Source organism: Protopterus annectens, chromosome 2.part0 (genome assembly GCF_019279795.1).
Source record: "Protopterus annectens isolate FY-2018-M chromosome 2.part0, PAN1.0, whole genome shotgun sequence".
Lineage (NCBI taxonomy): Eukaryota > Metazoa > Chordata > Ceratodontiformes > Protopteridae > Protopterus > Protopterus annectens.
In genome coordinates this window covers 313211198-313236513 of record NC_056728.1, presented here as the reverse complement: position 1 = coordinate 313236513, position 25316 = coordinate 313211198, and the positions used below count along the sequence as shown (strand labels likewise).

The following is a 25316-nucleotide window of genomic DNA, read 5'->3' as shown; positions in this document are numbered from 1 at the left end:
TGTGGGACACCACTTGTGACTGGTTTAGAGTCTGACCTGGAGCCCTCTATTTTTACCGTGTGAGCTCTGTCTGTAAGCCAGTTGGCAACCCATCTTGTGACATAGGGGTTTATGTTCAGGCTGGTGAGTTTTTCTGTAATACCCGAGTGGGGAATGGTGTTGAAAGCCTTGGCAAGGTCAAGGTAGGCTGTGTGACCACCTTTCCCTCGGCTATGGCCTTGGTGACTGTCTCAAAGAATTCAACCAGGTTTAGTAGGCATGATCTGCCCTTAACAAAGTCAAACTGGGCCAGGTCAAGTGTTTAGAGGTTCCCAGTGTCTTTGTTAATGAGTTCCATGATGATGCGCTCCATAGCCTTGCAGACCAGGCTAGTCAGGCTTATGGGGCGATAGTTACTAGGGTCAGTTGTGGCCCCTCCTTTGTGGAGAGGAATAACAGTTGCTGTGTGCCATTCTATGGGCACGTAGCCTGTAGAGAGGCTGAGGTTGAACAGTGTGTTTAGGTGGGGGGTTAGTTCGTGCAAGACACGGCCTGGGACACCATCTGGTCCCACTGACGCTGTGTTTTTGGCTTTTGAAAGGGCTGTTTTCACCTGTGCATCTGTGATTTTTGGGACACTACACATTTCCGGTATTGTTGTGGGCCCTTTTGGAGGTGGGGGGGGGGGGTGAAGTTTGCACTGAATCTATCTGCCAGGATGTTGGCAATATCAGTAGGTTCAGTATATTTTGTGCTATTTTGCACTAGTTCAGTGCATATCTGTGAGTTGCCACTTAGACTCTTAACATCGCTAAAGAAGGATTTGTGGTTATCTTTTGAATCCTTGGCTATTTTTCTTTCGAAGTTAGCCTTGGATGATTTCATGAGGGACCTTAGATTCTTATTGATACTGATCAGGGATGTCTTTCCTTCTTGGGATTTGCTTTTTTTCTGAACTAGTTTCCTCCTTCTATTGTATAGCCTGTTTATTGCCGGGGACCACCAAACTGGTTTCCTTCTCTTAGAAGAGTGAGTCTTGATTTTGCTAGGGATGGCACGATCCATGCATCCTTGTAGGTGCTCATAGAGTGCATTTGTAAAGGTTTCTGCATCTTGGGCAGTGTTATCCTTTAGCGTTGGGGCTGTGAAACTTACCATCTCTGTCTTAAGTAAGGTGAAGTTTGGTTTAGAAAAGTTTTTTACTGTGGTTTCCTTAGTTGGGGGTGGTGGTGGGGTGTGGACATCCAGAATTATTAGTTTATGGTCTGATCTCACCAGTGACGGGTTGACCTCCGGTGTGGACCACCTGTCACCCATGTTGGTGATGATCAAGTCCAATATATTTTCACCTCTGGTAGGGGAGTTTACCAGCTGATCCAGGGCATTTGTGTTGATGAATTCCAGAAAGCGCTGGGCCTGGGAATTTGTACTTGAGTAGTTTTCCCAGTGAATTGTATTGGTAGGGTAACTGAAATCGCCCAATATCAGGGTGTTCGGTAGGACCTTCATGTTTTCCAGTGTCTCCAGAAAGGTGGAGTGGTGGTCCTGGGTCATGGAGGGTGATCTGTAGCAGGCCACAATTTGCATTGCAGATTTGCCTGATGTTAGTTGCACCTGGATGATCTCAGAGGTATCATGCTGCGCCACTAACCTGGTGGTGTAGGTATCCCTGATGAATATGGATACACCCCCTACTTTTGTGTTTTGGTCCGTGTTCTGTGGCTGAAACATGTGGTATGAGTTGTAGCCCAGTAGTGCTGGGGTGCTCACTGGAGCCTTGAACCCGGTTTCAGTTACCGGCACAGATGACATTCTCCATACTGAGGAGTGCTTTGAGCGTGTGCATTTTGAGATTTAAACTCCTGGCATTGAGTAGCATAACCCTCAGTTTTTTTGTTAATTGTGCTGTTTACGGAGGTTGGTTTGACTTTTGAGCCTTGCCTAAAAAAAGGCACTATGGGGGCAGCAAGAGCCTTGACCAGTATTCGAAAGCCTAGGGGCGACAGGTGCATGCCATCTCTTGCGAAGCAACATGGCTTGTCGAGCATGTCGTCCCAGGCTGACAGACACTGGATCCCCTTTGAATGACACCAGAAGCTTAGCCAATTGTTGAAATTGATCATTTTTTCTTTATACTGAGGTATCATTCTTGGTGAGGGCAGGATGCTACTCAGGGTCAGGGTCATACCAGCCTGGGCTACATGATCAGAGAGCTCTTACATGTCTCTTTTCATGTAGTCCAGGGAGGTACATCTCAGGTCATTCACACCAACTTGAACAATGACAGAGTCATATTTATACTTGTTCTGGAGAGACCTGAGTGCTTGTGTTATGTGGGGGATTCTGGCTCCCGACAGGCAGCTAACAGTAACCTTCTGCTTGTCCAGCCTAGTGAGTGGGACGTCAGTGTGCCTGACTATAGAGTCACCTATTACTAGTGTGTTAGGTATGTTATTTCGCCTTAAGGGCTGTGATTGTGTGGCACACTGATTTTGTGTTTTATGTGTCGTCTGGTTTGTGATGGGAAGTGCAGGTTGTTTGGGTGTCTGCTTTGGAGGTCTCTGATGCTTTTGCAGGTTTTTATTTAGAGCCTCAGAGTATGATTTTGTGTACTTATGTGTATTTTTTGCCAGTGCTGTTTTAGTAGGTCTCTGTGCAGCTGGAGTTGTGGTGCAAGTGTTAACCTTCTCCTCTTGACTGTCTGTTCCAGTCTTGGGTGGAGACAGCTTAGCTTCCAGTTTGGCTGTATAATTGCATCTCTCACATATGTTAGTGTTTTGTGGTAGGAGGAAAGGGTTGTCTGTGTACATGAGGCAGTTGTAACATTGCCTCAGGATACCCAGATTCACCAGTTGGACTGAAGAGTGCACCTGAAGTTGCCCTTTGGTCATGCCTGAATAGTTGCAGGAGCTGCTTAGTCGCTTGGTTGGTGAGGGGTGAATAGTCTTGCCCTGCTGGGCAATCAGTGTCAGAGTATATTAGTGCTTGTTATTAGTTCTGAGCAAGTGTTGGGCTGTAAGATGCTTTTTGAGTGCTTAGGTTGAGAGTTAGACTAGTTTCAAGGGAAAAACTGAAGAGGAGACTTAATGGAGCTGGGAAAAATTTAACCGTAGCTAACCGGCACTGCCCGGTGCGCAAAACTGTGCAAACGTGGATTTTATAGTTGGGAAATGAAAGAGATAGAAATTAGCCCAAAATGGCCAATAGACTACTAACTTCTGGGTTGGAACCATTCCTCCAGGGGCAAATAGGTTACCCAAAGCTCCCCTCTCTCACAGGTGAACAGAGAAACTTCCTTCTACCCAAGTAAGGTATGGACAACTCAGAAATTAGTATCACAGCCCTAAATTCAGCACTAGCCTGAAAACTGGACTATACTAGCTTAGAAAGGCGGGAAACAAGGACTTTTTTTGTTTTTTTGAAAAAATAAGGCAAAAACTGTAAAAAATACACTTTAAATGACTACAAACGATCAGAAAAAGCTATTGCACTTTAGTGTGCAACCTGCAACAGTTAAACAAATTATTTAAACAAAAAAACTTTTTTAAAAGTGCAGGCAGTCAAATAAGTACAATATGTGAAAAAAACAAGCTTTTAAATCACAATAAACACTGGAAAATCTGCATTTCGGCAGAAAATATTTAAGTACAGCAAGAAAGTACAGAAAACTGATACTTACTCACTCCAAAGTCTCTCTGCTAAGCTAGTAGGCTTCTATCAGTTTAAGGTTTTCTAGTGCTACCCAGTAGGTTAGTTACAGGAAAGATGGGAAACAAGTGCAGATGTGGTCTTTTAAACCAGAAAGTTGAAAGAGATGGACAAACTGTCCAAATGGTCAATAAACTACAATTTCTGGGTCAAGAACCTCTCCTCTCGTGGTAGGCAGGCTACCTAGTGCTTACCACTCCCACTGGTAAGCTAGAAATCTTCCCTCCAACACAGAAAGGCTTGGGGGGCTCAGAAGCTTACAAAGAGTCCTGGATACAGCAAATCTGTACCTGGACTAGACTAGTTACAGGAAAGGCAGGGAACAAGTACAAACGTAGGCTTTTAAGCCAGCAAATTGAAAGAGATGGAAAACTGCCCAAACGGCCAATAAACTATAATTTCTGGGCCAGAAACCACTCCTCCAGTGATAGATAGGTTACCTACTGCTTACCACTCCCACTGATAAGCTATAAGGCTTCTCTCCACCACAGAAGGGTTTGGGGGGCTCAGAAGCTTACCAACAGTCCTGGATACAGCAAGTCTGTATCTGGACTTGACTAGTTACATAGGAAAGGCAGGGACCAAACGCAAAACTAGCTTTTAACCAGAAAGTAGAAAGAGATGGAAAAACTTCCCAAATGGCCAATGAACTACAATTTCAGGGCCAAAACCCACTCTTCCCATGGTAGATAGGCTACCTAGTGCTTACAACTCCCACTGATAAGCTAGAAGGCTTCCCTCCAACACAGAAAGGCTTGGGGGGCTCAGAAGCTTACCAACAGTCCTGGATACAGCAAGTCTGTATCTGTACTTGACTAGTTACAGGAAAGGCAGGAAACAAGCTTAGAATTTTTTTTTTTTCAGAAAAGCAGCTAAAACAGCAGTAAATACAATTCAAATTGTAGTGCAGGCCAGCACACCCGAGTGTGTAGCAACACTACAGCAAATACAGTTCAAATAAATGCAATTAAATTAACAAATGTCTAAAAAACAAGTTCAAAAGGCGATAAATTAGAAGGCTACTAACAAACAGTAATAAGTGCAGAGTAAGAGCGATTGAACAGATAACAGCATGCAGAAGAGCAACTAAGACAGTTACAGTAAGAGCAGATGAATAAAATATATATATCAGAATACGATCTCACTGCACTCGGTTGAGTGAGCAAATGAGATGGGCCCAGAAGGAGTGTCCAAATACAAATCTACAAGAGGGGCGGGCAATTTCAAAGCCACCAACATTAACACCAAAACAAAAACAGAGAGGATGGGTGGGGAACTAACTGTAGAGAGACAGCCACAACTTCAGTTGAGTTAATATTCAGTGAAAAACACAAATAAATAAATTAAATACTGTACTATATGCAAAAGAGCAGATAAAAGTGTACTTAAATTCACTTGTACGTCCAGCTGATTTCAGGTAGATGTTAGCCGGCCAAAGCTCTGATATTAAGCAGAGATAACTCAAAATGCACCACTTATATAAGGCAAGACAGAATGTAAGTGATGAGGTGAAACTACCCCCCACTGCTATCAATGGCTACACAGAAATTCTAAAAAGTAGTCTGTAGAGAGACAGCCTTAACTTCAGTTGAGTTAATATTCAGTGAAAAACACAAATAAATAAATTAAATACAGTACTATATGCAAAAGAGCAGATAAAAGTGTACTTAAATTCACTTATACGTCCAGCTGATTTCAGGTAGATGTTAGCCGGCCAAACTTCTGATATTAAGCTAACATGTATATATAAAATCACTTAAAAACAAAACAGTCCTTGATTCTACAACTTGTACTGGGGCAAAGGTATCATAACATCAACCTAGCAGATTATGAAATAAAGCACTACTGTGAAGGGAACAAAACAGTTGCTATCTAACTATGCCAAATAGGACAGGCAGCATCACTTATTCCTTTAGCACTGGGATCCTACACAATCAGAAGGAGAGGATGTGGAAGGGCAGACAGTGTCATGTACTCTGTCAACATGTGAATCCTACATATGGGATAGGAGATATCAGGACAGATAGTCCCTTGTACCCCATTCAGCATGTGGATCCTGCATGTAGGATAGGAGATGGCAGGACAGATAGTGCCATGTATTTTTTCAGCATGCAGCTCTTGAATTTAGGACAGGATATGAGGCACACTAGACAGCTTCAAAAATATTCTGAAAGAGAGCTATTTCAAAGAAGCATTATGCTCCTGTTACAAAGAAAAAGGGTATCGGGTAGTAGAAAACTAAGTCAAGGGGTAGCAGCTATAATAGTAAGTGAAAGTCTCTGCTAAAGCTCTGTTCACATCATGGTATAATGTATAAATAAAAAATACCATTCTCTCTTCATCTGCTATCATATGATACAAAAGTAGCTTTCTGCGTGTACATATTGTAATGATCATGTTCAAAACGATTCTTTGTATAGTCTCTGCTACAATCGTTATCTAATCCTTTTGTATACCAAACTCTCAGAATATAAATACTTACATATTCATATATGTTTTGGAACTTGTTTTATTTGGATATCATCTTAGATGTTCCTGAATATCTTGCTATTTGTTCCAGTGTTCTGTTTTACTACAGCTGTTACCCCATAGGGCCTGGTCATGGCCAAAAAGCATCTGGTGACTAGCCCACCTACCCAGTTATCAAATGTAAATAAAATTTGGCAGGACAGATAGTGCCATGTATGTACAAGCATGTGAAGCTTCTGGTTTATCTTCATAATGTCGATGGCCACAATGGCGAACGTGCACAATGCCGAACCATTTCTGCAAAACCAATACCTCCGAAACCTCAGAAAGCCGACAAAACATCTAAAGTCGAAATTTCCGACTGCACCACACCTACAAACAAGTGCTAATATGGGTCAAAAAGGAGGTGAGATTTTGCATTTCGGAATATCGGTGTTCAAGGTTTTGTGAAGGCGCAGTTCGGAGTTCACGGAAGTGGATTCACCATTGTGGTTGTCAACATTATGGAGGTAAACTGAATCCTCCATGTAGGACAGGAAATGGCAGGGCAGAGAGTGCCATGTACTCCTTCAGCATGTGGATCCTGCATGTAGGACAAGAAATGTAAGACTAGAAATGGAGACCATTACAGAAATGGAATTGAACCGACAAAAACAGGTCTCATTATTACACATTCTCTGTTCTCTGCACCTGCCAATAATCATGACACTGCCACCATCACTGATATTTAGTCATTCTCCTTTGTGGGGTGAGAGCACACCCACAGTGTGGCTGCCATCCAGGCAGCCTTCAGAGAGTTTTTAACTTTCAGCTCTACCGTTGTTCCATGCAATGTCCACAATGTGGCCCAGCGATAGGGAGATACTCAAGTCTGACACCTGTTTCTGCAAGTGACACTAACTACAGTAGCCAGACCCACTCTCCTTACAGGGAGACATCTCAATCCTTTCTGTAGTTTCCAATGGGAATTGTAAGTTGAGCACATATCCTTGGAAACAGGCCCTCACCAATCCTTTCCTTAGTAAAAGCAAGCAGGCTGTGCATTGTCATTTCTTTACCTTCCCAGTCTATAGCTCCAGTGCATAGGTAGGTAATTGGACCTGGATCATCTAGGCTATAATCAGTGTTTCATCTTGCTATAATAAAAAATACAGCTAGACCTAATTCTAATAGTTACTCATCCAAGGATATGAGTACCAGTAGCACTATGATTCTAATCCATTCCAAGATGTGCAATTCTATGTATTTTCATCATTTCTAAAAGAAATGACATGGGCACACCCATCAGTACAATATCCCATGGGGGTACAAACATGAAAGCAAGTTGCACTAACTGACAAGAGCTATTCCATGTTTGAAGGACACCCGCACATACAGATAGTGATAACAACAAAACCGGGTCTGTAGCGGAAGGCAAACAGTTGTACACACACACACACACACACAGTCTATTGCAATACAGCCACCAATAAATGATATTACAATAACTGTAATGAACTCTGTAAACCCTGAATACATGGTTGCTACACAAGCAACTTACTCAAGACTAAAGGAAGGTTCTTCAGCACTACTCAAATACATAACAAATTGTTCCCACTCTAACTTACAACAACCTACAACAACAAACTTATACAGTGGGTTTTCTTCTTACAGTATCTAGGTGTGACCCTTGCCCTTACAATAAAAAATGAACTCTGCTCTCTTTGAACCCTGTAAAATTTCACATATCCTTTCCGATTGCAGAAATGCAACTGGCAAAAACATGCTACAGCCACAGTTAGAATGAACTCTACAATTGCTTGTCCAGTCCTCCGTTAAACCATTAAAAAAAAATAAAAGCTCAAGGACCTCAAGACTCTTTCCAATAACATTTGTAAAATCATCTTCATCTCACATAAAAATGAAAATTGCTGTATCCCTTTCCAGTGAGCTAATGGGCTGCCTGTACAAGAACAAGTTGACTTAATGCTACCTACTTTGTCTTGTCCATAAAACCTTCTACATGGACTCCACTGCTCTTCTCAATCCCAGAGTGACCATGGAGAAATGCACCTTATCAACTTAATTCCCCAAACAGTAAAGCCCCAGTACTGTCCCAAACTCCTAACAGACTCTCATCGCCATACCATGCTTTCTCAATTCTTATGCCAAGAGTATGTGACTCCCTTCCTACTTGAATAAGTAATATATCCATTTGAAACAAATTCACAGCAAATCTATTAGCCTTTCTACAAAACAGCAGCACCATACACCTGCTTCAACCAGCCAACTAAATCTTGTAATAATATAAAAAACTTCATTTTCTTTGCTAAATAACATAACACAGTTTTAGACTACTGTGTCCATCTCAACCCCTATCCTCAAGCACTCACCACTGCACCTCTCATCTCTTCCCAAAATCAGGAACATATACACACTGATCACCTTCAGATCACTGTATTTTCATTACTACAGATCCTTTATTTATATAAATATGCACAAATTCTTCATTTCTGGTTGGGCTGGGGCTGATAAAGAACTTGAGAGCACCCTGGGGGCCTAGCCATTCACATACTCCAGGAGTTCTTATTTTATGCCCTAACCTGTTGCTCCCCGCCTTGGTTCTGTATGGTATGACTGAGGAGTTGGCATGAAATGTGAAAATGTGGTGGATCAGCCCAGCTCTGTGTCAGCCTTAGCTTTATCCCACCCTATTCTTATCTTTGGCCTATGCCTCCTAGTTTGTAGTCCCCAGCCTCCAACAGTGATCAGCACAGGAGACACCTATGGAACCACCCATGGACCAGGGATAGTAACAGCCAACATGCCCTGCCACACCATCAGACAGCCAAGCCATTAATGGAACCTGAGTCACCTGGCCATAGTCAGGTCTTTATCCCTCTATGCCATAGGAGTGGTCAAATAATAACAGATATTTGAGTTTTAGTATTCACAGCCTTTATAAAATGCATAATAATATAAAACTTGTCATTCTAGCACAATTATAAGCATATAAGAGCAATATCAAAAATCTGTCCCTGATTTTGGGTCTTTGTCCATTATTTTTGGCTTTGTACCTCATTTTTAACATAAGCGGTTGAGAGGTATGGCCTAAATTGAACTGCTAGTGAAAATAATTGGGAAAGAGGGTAACGCTACTGACAGCAGTTTTCTTGAGAATATTAATTAATGGATTTTCAATACTGTCAATTAAGAAAGAGCACAAGTTCAAGAAAGCAGAACTGAAGGAGGTATTCACTGTAATACACAGCCTGTATGAATGTTTATAAACTCACATCACGGAAAATGAGCGCATTCTTCCCAAAATAGTGGGCTGAAATCAGTAGTAATAATAATAATAATAATAATAAATGGTGGTTAGCTGCAGTCACTAAGTGGTGACAGAATGCTGACAGGTTGGGTTGGGCAGAGGGTCACTTATGTTTCACATGGGTTTAGGTTTACAACAGGAGAGGAAGATTTTGTTTTAGTTTGTGATTATTTTTGAGCTGAACAGTTTTCCCCTACATGTCTGTAACATTCATTCTGGTATAAACTTCCAAAGGTTGACCTTTGTCATGTAAAACTACTACACAGTAGCTGAAGAGTCCAGTTTTCAACTCTTCAGCAATGCAGAGAAAACCACAGGTGGTCTCTGGGTAGAATGTTTGTGCTGAATGTATGACTGCCTGTAGCAGGTACCATGAGAGGTTGCAGTGGTACTGGATGTGGTGGGAAGAACATAAAAAAAACAATGGAGAGTGGAAGAAGCATTATTAAGAAATTACTGACTATCATATACTATACTTTGGCTCACCAGCCAACCTACTTGGCTAACAAATGATAAAAATAAATAAACAGTATACTGACATGGAGACAAGGACTGCTGGAAGATCAGAGAGAATGGGGTAGGAATAAGAGGTATTCAGTAACTGTGTAGCAGTAGGAGAAACATGGTGACTGACCATCAAGAATTTGAAACGCATAAATGTAGATTAACCGGTAAATGTAGAGAAGGGAGAACAGTCACAAGGGTAACATAAGTCAACAGGAAGGAAAAAGGGTAAAGAGAATTAATGCTGTGATATCCAAAAACAGCAATGAAAATACATTTTTAGTGATCTCTCTCTCTCTCTCCATATATATATATATCTATATATATACATATCTGTATATATATATATATATATATATATATATATACACATAGCCGTATATATATATATATATATATATATATATATATATATATAAAAATGTGTGTGTGTGTATATATATATATATATATATATATATATATATATATAGATAGATAGATAGATAGATATACACCACTACATGTCAGCATACCTGAAAATGCATTAGGCTCATCACTGAATACAATGTCCCCTTCAGCATATATATACTTCAGTGTAAATTACACAGTAGTATAGTATGACCCTATCTCTAAAAATCTATTACTTTTACTTCCAAATCAGTTGCTGACATTTTCTGATCTTATTTCATAATGGCAAATGATGTAGCTCTCCAATAAACCTTTTAATATGGCTGCTGCTTGGAATGATACATTGAGGCATCTGTCTCAGTTCGATGTAGACATAAATAGCAAATGTATAACTAAACCCGTATGGTGTAACTACCACCTTAACAAACTCTATAAGGAAATAAAAAGCTCCTGGTCATCATTAAAAATGTCCTCTTCATAATTATAAATCGGATTTAAAGCTGGTAAGTCCCTCAAACTTGTTATAAGGAAATGCAAATCTGACTACGAACTTGTTCTTGCAATTATAAGGCCTTCCTCAGGTATATTAAGAAAAATAAAAATAACCAACAGTGTTGTGCTGAACTTATCCCTAATGGTACTACCTTTCTGACTCAGAGAACATTGCAAATGCTTGTTTGACTTTATCCTGCCAAACCTTCCTACTGTTCCTTCCACTCCCTTGTCACCTCCTCTTCCAAAGTCACTTTGAACCAAGTCCATCTGGCACTTTCCAAAACTATAAATAACCTTTCCATCGATGTTCAGCCTTTGTGTATCTTATGGTTACCTCCCTGTGTTGTATACAAAAGCTGTTGTGGTGTACTTGCATAATTGTGTATAAAGGTTGTCCCTCTACTGACCTTGGGAATAACAGGCCTATTAGTCACATTAGTATCAAATGCAAGGCTATGGAATGCATTACAGCTGAACAAATGAGCAATGTCCTAATATGCCTTGATATAAACACGTTTGGCTTTGTAAATGGCAGATCATGCCTGCTCATACTGGCGGAGTTTTTCAAAAGGGATACTAGACCATGGATAAGAGGTGTACAGTTCATTGTTCTTATAAGGTCCATGCCAGGGTCTTCTAAACTATGGATCCCTCTGGGATTACTGGCAAACTCTCCCAACTCAACTTTAACCCATACATACTTGACTGAATATGTAATTAGCCATCTGACAGAACTGATACTGTTAAGGTTGTGGATATTTGCTCTAATCAGAAAAACATCAGCAGTGGTGTTCCAAAGCACTGTATCCTGGGTCTACTCCTCTGTGTTACATATTTCTCTGAATTGACAGCTGATATTAACGGTCTGTTGTCAATCAGTTAAGATGATGAGTGAAAAATGGGGCTGGTTATCAGATCTCATAATGGTACTCAAATTCTCCAGCAAGGGCTGGACCAAACAAATACTTGCTTTAATCATGGGACTACCTCCAAAACCAGAAAAAAGACATATTGCTTACCATATACATAGCATTTCACTTAAACCTGACGCAGTCATCAGGGCCATGGGTACTTATGTTGACAACAGACTTTCCTTTGACCACCACATCTCTGTGGTGGGTAGAAAAAAAAACTCAGAAGTCCAAAGAAGTTATAATCCTACTTTATTTCTCCATTATTAGGCCCATCATTGAATCTAATATCCTTTCACAATGTACCTTTCTAAGCATCTAAACCAACTCAAGAGATCTCAACATTTCCTCATCAAAAAGATCTCAGATCTAAGTATCCTTAGTTCTCTGATAGCCTGAAAACTCTCCTTCTACTCAGTGTTGTAGAGATTCCTAACAGTTAATTTTTGTTTAGCTTCCTGTAAATGATGCAGCATTCTTTGAACTCCTTCACTTAAACAGAACTAGTAGTAAAGCAAATACACCATGACCTCATCAACACTAGGTACTTAGTCCAGTGTACCCCTGCTTCTGGCATATAATGCCCTTACATGCCAAGCAGAGTCCTTCCACAGCAACCTTTAAAACTAGGCTGGATGATTAGATAGTCAATCTTAAATTTTCACCTGGGATATGTGGGAGAAATCTACTTAATGGAGGACACTGTTAGTCACCCATCAGTACTGGGTGTCACCTTAGCTGTACGCTTAGTTAAAACCTATGAACCTGTGCAAGACAGGGACTGTATTACAAAGGTCTGGAAAGAAAAGGATGTCACTACATAGAAAAACTATTTCTTAAATAAGTATTTACTGCTTATACCCAGCACTATGGCAGCCAAGAAAAATGGGAGAAAGTAATGTAATAGATAAGTAAGATAAAAGAAGAAAGTGAAATGGTAGAGATACATAATTCTCTGGAGAGGGACAAACAGGATGCTCTTGTTTGAGGGGATTTTATAACCAGCCCCAAAGTTGTGTGACCTTGGAGTTAGTAACAATAGTAAAAAGTCCATTTTTCAGTTGTGTTCAGTCAACTGGGCCTGCTTAATCTTGTTCTGCTTTGGCAGACATCTTTTTAATAAACTATATTCCCAACAGGATAAACTTGTAAATACACATAATATGATGATTTCTGAATATGAAACAAATCTCTGGTGAACGATAAATGAAGTATGTGACCAGGAAGGCCAGTGTTTAAATGTGCAAGCTATGGGGGGGGGGGGGCATGGCATTAAAGGCTATAGTAGTAAGAGTTTTCCAGAGAAAGGATTGCAAGAAATCAGCTGGATGTATAAGTGAATTTAAGTACACTTTTATCTGCTCTTTTGCATATAGTACTGTATTTAATTTATTTATTTGTGCTTTTTACTGAATATTATCTCAACTGAATTTGTGGCTGTCTCTCTACAGAGTACTTTTTAGAATTTCTGTGTTGGAGGAAGCCTTCTAGCTTATCAGTGGAAGTGGTAAGCACTAGGTAGCCTATCTACCATGGGAAGAGTGAGTTTGGGCCCTGAAATTGTAGTTCATTGGCCGTTTGGGCTGTTTTTTTCATCTCTTTCTACTTTCAGGTTAAAAGCCTGTTTTGCGTTTGGTCCCTGCCTTTCCTATAACTAGTGCAGTCCAGGTACAGATTTGCTGTATCCAGAACTGTTGGGAAGCTACTGAGCCCCCCCCCAAAGCCCTTCTGTGTTGGAGAGAAGCCTTCTAGCTTATCAGTGGAAGGGGTAAGCACTAGGTAACCTATCTACCACAGGAGGAGTGGTTTCTGGCCCAGAAAGTATAGTTTATTGGCCGTTTGGGAAGCTTTTCCATCTCTTTCAACCTTCTGATTTAAAAGTCTGTGTTTGTGCTTGTTTCCTGCCTTTCCTGTTACTAGTCTAGTCCAGGTACAGATTTGCTGTATCCAGGACTCTTTGTAAGCTTCTGAGCCCCCTAAGCCTTTCCGTGTTGGAGGGAAGCCTTCTAGCTTATCAGTGGAAGTGGTAAGCACTAGGTAGCCTATCTACCATGGGAAAAGTGAGTTTGGGCCCTGAAATTGTAGTTCATTGGCCGTTTGGGCAGTTTTTTTCATCTCTTTCTACTTTCTGGTTAAAAGCCTGTTTTGCGTTTGGTCCCTGCCTTTCCTATAACTAGTGCAGTCCAGGTACAGATTTGCTGTATCCAGGACTGTTGGGAAGCTACTGAGCCCCCCCCCCCCAAAGCCCTTCTGTGTTGGAGAGAAGCCTTCTAGCTTATCAGTGGGAGTGGTAAGCACTAGGTAACCTATCTACCACAGGAGGAGTGGTTTCTGGCCCAGAAAGTATAGTTTATTGGCCGTTTGGGAAGCTTTTCCATCTCTTTCAACCTTCTGATTTAAAAGTCTGTGTTTGCGCTTGTTTCCTGCTTTTCCTGTTACTAGTCTAGTCCAGGTACAGATTTGTTGCATCCAGGACTCTTTGTAGGCTTCTGAGCCCCCTAAACCTTTCCGTGTTGGAGGGAAGCCTTCTAGCTTATCAGTGGGAGTGGTAAGCATTATGTAGCTATCTACCACAAGAGGAGTGGTCCCTGGCCCAGAAATTGTAGCTATTGGCTGTTTGAGCAGTTTTTTTTCCATCTCTTTCAACTTTCTGGTTTGAAAGCTGCACTTGTGCCTGTTTCCCGCCTTTCCTATAACTAGCCTAGTCCATTTACAGAGTTGATGTATCCAGGATTGTTAGTAAGCTTCTGAGCCCCCCAAGCCTTTCTGTGTTGGAAGGAAGCCTTCTAGCTTATCAGTGGGAGTGGTAAGCACTAGGTAGCCTGTCTACCATGAGAGGAGAGGTTCTTGGCCCAGAAATTGTAGTTTTTTGACCATTTAGACAGTTTGTCTGTCTCTTTCAACTTTCTGGTTTAAAAGACCACATCTGCGCTTGTTTACCATCTTTCCTATAACTAACCTACTGGGTAGCACTAGAAAGTCTTAAACTGATTCAAGCCTTCTAGCTTAGAAGAGAGACTTTGGAGTGATTAAGTATCAGTTTTCTGTACTTTCTTGCTGTACTTAACTGTTTTCTGCCTAAACACAGATTTTCCAGCGTTTATTGTGATTTAAAAGCTTGTTTTTTTCACATATTGTACTTATTTGACTGCCTGCACTTTTAAAAAGTTATTATTTAACTGTTGTAGGCTACACACTAAAGTGTGATAGCCTTTTCTGGTCGTTTGTAGTTGTTTAAAGCTGTTTTAAGTGTATTTTTTTTAACTGTTTTTGCCTTATCTTTTCAAAAAAACAAAAACAAAAAAAAAATTCCTTGCTTCCCACCTTTCTAAGGTAGTATAGTCCAGTTTTCAGGCTAGTGCTGAATTCAGGGCTGTGATACTAGTTTCTGAGTTGCCCATATCTTACTTGGATAGAAGGAAGTATCTCTGTTCACCTGTGAGAGACGGGAGCTTTGAGCAACCTATCTGTCCCTGGAGGAGTGGTTCCAGCCCAGAGGTTAGTAGTTTATTGGCCATTTTGGGTTAATTTCTATCTCTTTCATTTCCCTACTATAAAAACCGTATTTGCATGGTTTTGCGTACCGGGCAGTGCTGGTTAGCTATGGTTAAATTATTCCTGGCTAAACTAAGTCTTCTCTTCAGTTTTTCCCTTGAAACTAGTCTAACTCTCAACCTAAGCACTCAAAAAGCATCTTACAGCCCAGTACTTGCTCAGACCTAATAGCAAGCACTAATACACCCTGACACTAATTGCCCAGCAGGGCAAGGCTCTTTATTCACCCCTCACCAACCAAGCGACTAAGCAGCTCACCCTACTATTCAGGCATAACCAAAGGGCAACTTCAGGTGCACTCTCCAGTCCAGCTGGTGAATTTGGGTATCCTGAAGCAATGTTACAACTGCCTCATGTACACAGACAACCCTCTCCTCCTACCGCAAAATACTAACATATGCGAGAGATGCAATTATACAGCCAAACTGGAAGCTAAGCTGTCTCCACCCAAGACTGGAACAGACAGTCAAGAGGAGAAGGTTAACACTTGCACCACACCTCTAGTCACACACAGACCTACTAAAACAGCACTGGCAAAAAATACACAAAATCATACTCAGAGGCTCTAAATAAAAACCTGCAAAAGCATCAGAGACCTCCAAAGCAGACACCCAAACAACCTGCACTTCCCGTCACAAACCAGACACATAAAACACAAAATCAGTGTGCCGCACAAACACAGGCGAAATAACATACCTAACACACTAGTAATAAGTGTCTCTATAGTCAGGCACACTGATGTCCCACTCACTAGGTTAGACAAGCAGAAGGTTAGTTGCCTGTCGGGAGCCAGAATCCGCCACATAACACAAGCACTCAGATCACTCCAGAACAAGTACAAATATGACTCTGTCATTGTTCATGTTGCTGTGAATGACCAGAGACGTACCTCCCTGGACTACATGAAAAGAGACATGGAAGAGCTCTCTGATCATGCAGCCCAGGCTGGAATGACCCTGACCCTGAGTAGCATCCTGCCCTCACCAAGAATGATACCTCAGTATAAAGAAAAAAAGATCAATTTCAACAGTTGGCTAAGCTTCTGGTGTCATTCAAAGGGGATCCAGTGTCTGTCAGCCTGGAACGACATGCTCGACAAGCTGCATTGCTTCGCAAGAGACAGCTTGCACCTATCACCCCTAGGCTTTCGAATACTAACCAAGGCTCTTGCTGCCCCCATAGTGCCTTTTTTAGGCAAGGCTCAAAAGTCAAACCCACCTCTGTAAACAGAACAATTAACAAAAAACTGAGGGTTATGCTACTAAACGCCAGTAGTTTAAATCTCAAAATGCACGCACTCGAAGCACTCCTCAGTATGGAGAACATCGACATCTGTGCAGTAACTGAAACCTGGTTCAAGGCTCCAGAGGGCACCCCAGCACTACCGGGCTACAACTTATACCACATGTTTCGGCCACAGAACAATGACCAAAACACAAAAAGAGGGAGTGTATCCATATTCATCAAGGATATCTACACCTCCAGGTTAGTGGCGCAACATGATACCCTTGAGATCATCCATGTGCAACTAACATCGGGCAAATCTGCAATGCAAATTGTGGCCTGCTACAGATCACCCTCCATGACCCAGGACCACCAGTCCACCTTTCTGGAGACACTGGAAAACATGAAGGTCCTACCGAACACCCTGATATTGGATGATTTAAATTACCCTACCATTCACTGGGAAAACTACTCAAGTACAAATTCCCAGGCCCACCGCTTCCTGGAATTCATCAGCTCAAACGCCCTGGATCAGCTGGTAAACTCCCCTACCAGAGATGGAAACATATTGGACCTGGTCATCACAAACATGGGCGACAGGTGTTCCACATCGGAGGTCAACCCGTCACTGGTTAGATCAGACCATAAACTAATCACTCTGGATGTCCACACCCCACCACCACCCCCAACTAAGGTAACCACAGTAAAAATCTTCTCTAAAGCAAACTTCGCCTTACTTAAGACAGAGGTGGTAAGTTTCACAGCCCCCATGCTAAAGAATAATGCTGCCTAAGATGCAGAAACCTTTACAAATGCACTCTATGAGCACCTACAAGGATGCATGGATCATGCCATCCCTAGCAAAACCAAGACTCACTCCTCTAAGAGAAGGAAACCAGTTTGGTGGACCCCTGCAATAAACAGGCTATACAATAGAAGGAGGAAACTAGTTCAGAAAAAAAAGCAAATCCCAAGAAGGAAAGAAATCCCTGATCAGTATCAGTAAGAAACTAAGGTCCCTCATGAAATCATCCAAGGCTAACTTTGAAAGAAATATAGCCAAGGATTCAAAAGATAACCACAAAGCCTTCTTTAGCTATGTTAAGAATCTAAGTGGCAACTCACAGATATGCAATGAACTAGTGAAAAACAGCACAAAATATACTGAACCTACTGATACTGCCAACATCCTGGCAGATAGATTCAGTGCAAACTTCACCCCCCGTCTCACCTCCAAAAGGGCCCACAACAATACCAGAAAAGTGTAGTGCCCCAGAAATCACAGATGCACAGGTGAAAACAGCCCTTTCAAAAGCCAAAAACACAGCGTCAATGGGACCAGATGGTGTCCCAGGCTGCGTCTAGCATGAACTACAGAATGAACCAACCCCCCACCTAAACATGCTGTTCAACCTCAGCCTCTCCACAGGCTAAATGCACATAGAATGGCACACAGCAACAGTTATTCCTCTCCACAAAGGAGGGGCCACAACTGACCCTGGTAACTATCACCCCATAAGCCTGACTAGCCTACTCTGCAAGGCTATGAAGCACATCATCATGGAACTCATTAACAAAGACATTGGGAACCTCCAAACACTTGACCAGACTCAGTTCAGCTTTTTTAAGGGCAGATCATGCCTACTAAACCTGGTTGACTTCTTCGAGACAGTCACCATGGCCATAGACGAGGGAAAGGGGGTTCACACAGCCTACCTTGATCTCACCGCGGCTTTTGACACCATTCCCCACTCGGGTATTACAGAAAAACTTACCAGCCTGAACATAAACCCCCTATGTCACGAGATGGATTGCCAACTGGCTTACAGACAGAACTCATACGGCAAGAATAGCGGGCTCCAGGTCCAACTCTAAACTAGGCTCGGTCCTGGGACCCCTATTGTTCGGCATATACTTCTCAGAAGTACAGGCAAACACAGGAGGACTATGGCTAACCAAGTTCACTGATGAATGCAAACTGGGAGCCATAATTGACTCTCCGGCTGACACAGACATCCTCCAAAAGGGCCTTACTGAGACATACACCTGGTGTCAAAGTCATGGCCTCAAGCTAAATGCCAAAAAACGCATAGTCATCCCATTTGGGAAAAACAAAACACCCACGAATTACCACATAGGTGGCAACCCCCTTAATACAGAAGAGGTAATAAGAGATCTGGGGACCCAGGTAGATAGTAATCTCTCCTTTGACAATCATATTGCCAAAGTAGTTAGGAAATCCTTCTATGTGGCCCATCCAATTACTAAAGGGTTCGCATCAAGAAATAAAAAGGTTATAGTGCCCCTCTACTCGTCACTCATTAGACCCATCATAGAGTGCAATCCCCCATTTGGGATGTACCTCACAAGACACTTCCAACAGCTGGAAAGACCACAAAAGTACCTCACCAAGAGGATTACTGGCCTCAAACATATGTCCTATGCAGCCTGACTGAAAAAACTCCAGCTGTACTCAGTGGCATATCGCTTACTCAGAGGTGATCTCTGCCTGACTTACAAAGCCATGTCCAACTCAGAATTGATGGACATGCTCCACCTAAAGAAATCCAAGTCACTGCGAGCCACATGCTCTAGTGAGCTAAACCTCGCCACAACAATAAATAGAACATGCTGGAGGGATAGATTCCTGTCACAGAGACTCCCCATGCTTTGGAACAAAATTCCAAATTACATCAGGCAGAGGCCCTCACTAACATTCTTCAGGAGAAACCTTGACGAGTGGATGGATAACAGAAAATACACCCCTAGGATCACTTCATTGGCTCTGCTTGACAGAGGATCAGTTAACTAATCAATGGGGTGACGAAAGCCGACACATTCTGGCTAGGCTTATAAATGCCCTCGGGCAGATAGCCTAGTACCTACCTATGAACCTATTATTCAGTCTCATTATTTAAATGACATGCTATTAATCACAGTAAATCCCCGTGGGGAGACTTCAGGTCAGTCATACTAGGCTTTAGCATTTATTACTGACACTGAAGTTTTGTCCTGTTTTAGCATTCCTGTGCCACAGTGAGATGTAATACATAATGATACACAATGCTGATTATTCTAACACCAGTAAATTCCTACTCCCACCTAGACTGGGAAAATCCCATTGAGTTCTCAGTCATTCCCCTCTGTCAGACCCCAAGAGATGAGACTCACTCTGGTATCCAAGTCACCACTGTTAGAGAAACATATCCTCTGAACCTTTGTTCATTAAAACTTGTGAAAACAGAATTGCTAATATGCAGGTCATCCTGATACAGACAACAGCCAAATAATAGTCTGAACCCAGTGACAATGACTATGATTTTCCCAAATGCAGGAGGGAGCTCTCTTTTCAAATCCTATAGCCTATTAAGGAGCAAGGTAAACAGTAAAAAAACTAGTTGCACATGACTTGGAATGGACACTGATGTCACTAAAGCGGGATAAAGAATTTGAACCCTTGTCCAAGGAGTGAAAACTACAAAAATAAATGCTGAGTGAATGCAGACTTTAGGGCACCTAAAACAAATAAGTGAAAGGATGAGAAGGTCTGTGCCATGATCAAGATGATAGCATAAGTGAAACTAATGCAAGTAAAGTGTGTGTTTATACTATACAAACCACCAGATCTTGACCACTTCCACATTTATGGCAAGAAACAGCCAACAAAAAAGGCAATTATCAACTTAGGAAATGTGAGGAAATTACTCAGGACTACAAACTACATAATACTGTGGTTCTGAACTGACAATTCAAAGGATCTACCATGTATGATTGCAATAAAGTTATGCTTCAGAAAAGCTGACCACATTAAACTTAAAAGGCTGTGGTGTGGTGTGGTACCTAGCTACAGCCGGACACGATATGAATACTGACCAAATGTGAATCATGGTGAGGAAAAGGTCACTGCTATACCGTTCAGCTTGCAAGCATTAAAAATCATTGTACTGATCCATAAATATCAGGTACCTGTCAAATCTTCTCACGCTCAAAATTTCGAACATTACATGGTCGAGACCAAACTTTTGAAATTTTGAGTGCTCGAAGATAGACTTTCAATGGAACCGTACAGTGCAGGGAGAATTTCCCTTTTCTGCTTTGAAGTGCGGTCTCTGAGTTGGTACATTTAAGTAGGGGGTTGCAGGGGGGCTTCTGTTAAAGTGTTTTTTTTCTGTGTTTTCTTTTTTTTTTTTTGTTATGTTCGAACATCCAAATGTCGAACATTTGGTCTTGACCATGTAATGTTCGACATTTTGGATGTTCGAACATTTAACATAGACCCTAAAAATCATAGCAAAGGGTCAGAGAGCGGAGCACGTTCTTATTTTTTCACAATAGAAGGTCCTTATATACTGTACTCAGTAGTGAATCTATGTATAGGCTTAGTTCATATATTTAATAAAGTATGTACTCATAAACAGGTCTGACTTTAGGAGGAGCATTATAAACCAAGGAGGAGAAGGGCAATCAGAGGGCCAAAATCAGAGCATTTAAGACGTGTGATCACTACAGTAGTAGGGAACATTGATATGAGTGTTTAGTTGAAGGCATTCACATCCAACAAGTAATTAGCTCAGAAACACTACCAGATAATGGCTGCACAAAGGAATTCCAGGTAGAACAAGCAGGAAGGGAGGGAAGGGGCCTACTAAAAAATATCATGAGTTTGGCACGATAGCCTAACAAGGTAAACTAGCTCAGGCTACTGATAATGCAGTAAATGACCTCCAGGTAACTAGTGATACATGAGAAACAATGGTTAGTATAGCAAAGGTAAAACAAGGTAATTGACAATATGCTAACGGTATTAAAGTAAGCTTCTGAATGAATAGCTTTGTTCTGCTATCACAAAAAAAGACAAGAAGCATTGTTAGAACAGAAAAAGCTGGCTCCATCAAGCTGGTAGTAAAATTTCTTGATAATCAAGTCAGATGTTATAAACATGTAATTCCTGTCTTATTTAAATACCTCAAAAATTGGGTCATGTGTATAAGGCCACATGACCTGGGCTAGAGAGCTCCTGTCAGCTAGTGTTGGAATATCGCCTGCTATCCTGCAGTCGCTTTCTCCCCTGATTTATTCTGGACTTGTTCTCATTAGTCTTCAACCTCCTACTTACCACAAACTTGAGCAAAGTTAGAACAAAACTGCCAAGTTTGCTGCTGGTCATCGCAAATCACTTGGAAATCTGAAATGGCTAAAAGAGAATCATTAGTTCTCCATCATTCACTTCATATTTGCTCATAAACTACTCTTTGCCCCAAAGTGCCCTTCACTTTTCAGTGTTCATAATTGCAGCGTACCAAAGACCTCTCAATTGCCCAGATTTTTGCACAATTTCAACATTTTTGCCTCATATTTATTTTCTGTTCCTCATAAAATTTATGGTTTTCTGGGAAATTGATGAGGCATGAAATCATTAAATAATGACATTTTAGTTTCAGACTTCAGAAAATGCTTGCTAACATAAAACTGCTATTCTACCAACTTTCTAAGAGCAATATCTACAATCTGTTCCTATTTATGGGTCTTTGCCTCCCCCCCCCACTATTATTTTTGGCTTTATAATAATAAACGATCAGCCAGTATCCAAAGAAGTTTATATTCTCTAATGTCTCAGCTATGCAGCCTTCAAGGAGTACGAACATGTCAAAAATAAACCTGCCCTAAATATTCTAAAATCACGACATAATTACATCATGATGTAATCATGATTTAAACTGTAAATGTCTTGCACTATTTTTATAGCTTGTAAAATTATTGTTCTTAAAATATTTTTCTCCCTAGGCTTCCTCTGAAAATGAGCATCGCCCCAGTCAGACTTTCCCAGTAATCAAATGCCAATAATAGTATGAATAAAAACAAATCAATGTCTGTCATACCGTGTACCACAAGGCTCTATCATTGGTCCCTGTCTCTTTAACATTCTCAACAACACCCATCTCACATCAACACAAAAGGCTTCCCTAATACAATATACACAAATGACTCCACACTCACATGCACATCTGACAACCTGGCACATCTCCAGAAAAATTACTCAGGAAGCTATAACATGGTTTTGTAACTCACAACTCATGCTCAGCCCCCCAAAAAATCTACTTCCTTTTACCCCAAATCCTTCTGTCATGAAAAAACAAAACATAAAATTCCCTCTCTTAATAAACAACTATTGAAGTAACTTCTCATAGCAAATTATTATGATGATCGTGCATAATCTTAAATTCGACCTGCATATACAAAATCACTTTAAAAATCATCAAAAATAGGGGTGCTTTTTAGAGACAAAAACTTTCTTGTCAACACAACTAAAACTACACTTGCTACTACTTACCTCCTTGCTGCTTCACAGTGTTCCCAACTTTACTAACTTTCAGGCATCACAAAAGCAAAACTTGAACAATGCTATAATAAAAGTTGCTAAATTTGCAGCAAATACTGCTTTCAGAATTCACCAGCATATAGCTCTAAAACGCCTACATTGGTTACAAATACCCCATCAACTAACATATACATAGTTTCTCACTATAAAATTATCTAGCACCCATCTGTTTGTCGATCACTAAATACTATTCTTCACAACTATTTTCCCACTCGGTCATTACAATCCATGAACAAAAACTTTTCTCTGCCCCTAAACCTATCAAATCTGCTAGGCATGGTCTGTACTCATACCATACTGCTAAGGCCTGGAACTCCTTACCTGTATCCACCATACCCTCCATCCAGTCTTTTAAATCCATTCTGAAAGGCTTCATTGCTAAAATCTGGCTCTGTCCTTGCTCAGCTCTAGGATAAACTATATCCCTAATTATGAACAAGTACCTGTTCATAACCTTATGTCTCCTTACTCACCTTTATTTATTTAACTTCTTAACTTCAATCCATTTTCCTCACCTGATTCTCTAGCTAAACAAACCATAACCCTTTTTTTACATCTCACTTCACATTGCAATTCCTGTTTATATTATACTAACTTATTAATTTCCCTAAACTGGCTAACATTTCTCAAACTATTACATTATTCTCAAATACTTTGTATCTACTTTTAACAAATGTTGTCACATTATGTCTTATTTGGTAGAATGATTTAAACTGTAGATGTCTTGCATTATTTTTGTAGCTTGTAAAATTATTGTTCTTAAAATATTTTTCTCCCCAGGCTTCCTCTGAAAATGAGCATCTTCCCAGTCAGACTTTCTCAGTAATCAAATGCCAATAATAGCATGAATAAAAATAAATAAATGTCTGCCACACTAAGCAAAAAGCTCATTTACAGCATGGCAAAACAATAACAGGGTAGTTACTAGGAGGAACGCTTCACATGGTCAATAAATAAATGCATACACACACACATACATACATACATACATATATACATACACACACACACATACATAAACACATACATACACACACGTACATACATATGTACACACATATATACGTACATACATGCATACACACATGCAGATACACATACATACACATAAACATACACACACACACACACATACATACATATATACATACACACACATACATACACACATATATACATACACACACATACATACACACATACACACATACATATACACACACATACATACACACATACACACATACATATACACACAAACATACATAAACACATACATACACACACGTACATACATACATACATATGTACACACATATATACGTACATACATGCATACACACATGCAGATACACATACATACACATAAACATACACACACACACACATACACACATACATACATATATACATACACACACATACATACACACATACATATACACACACATACATACACACATACATATACACACAAACATACATAAACACATACATACACACACGTACATACATACATACATATGTACACACATATATACGTACATACATGCATACACACATGCAGATACACATACATACACATAAACATACACACACATACATACATACATACATTATTTTTGTTGTGGAAGACTCAGATAAATATAGTTCAAACTAAGATGATAAAAATTATTTAGTGCAGGTACTACTCTCTTCTTCTACACTTAGAAATTAAGAATAAAGATAAAATTAATAAAGGACAAAGAAGAAAATCAAGGAAACATTCAACATTCTAGTAACATGCACTTAGAAACCTCACTGTTTTGTTTGGAATTTGTGAGATGACAGAGTGAAAGGTTAAGGCAATCATAAAGGACACTTCAAACCTACGGGCTAGGAATGGCAGTTAATCTATCAAAATAAGCTGGAAGAAAATGATATTTAGCTAAGTGAATAAAAGGGGGGGACAGAACAAAGTAAACAGCAGAAGGGATCAGAAGATAAGGAGAAAAGGAATGATTATTAATATACTCAAATGTGTGACTGGTAGATATTAAAGAGCAATGGAGTTAACATGCATTAGTTTTCTTGAATCATGAAACGGCTTGCTTGCAGACTTCATGTAAAGATAATGAGAATAAATTGATTCTTTTTTTTCAAGATATAAGCAATGTAACAAAGCTACTCTTGCATGTGGTGGAAAAAGGTTGCAGAATGATATCAGAACACACCTTTTTTTTTGCCTGAATGACAAAAACTACCAGTGAAAAGATATGGTAAAGACATTTTTAAAGATAGTTTGATGACATAATTCTTCATTATTAGACTTTGTTAACAAGCTAAGTTACACAATTGAAAGGGGTATTTCAACGTAAAGTTTAGACCTAGGCTGCCATTTGAACAATAACAA

At 40.4% G+C, this 25316-nt stretch overlaps 1 protein-coding gene across 1 annotated transcript in view; it reads right to left on the bottom strand.

Moving 5' to 3' along the window:
- The window catches only part of MEGF10 (multiple EGF like domains 10), a 973700-nt gene that overhangs the window by 175585 nt on the left and 772799 nt on the right, over positions 1 to 25316 (bottom strand). The window lies entirely within an intron of this gene.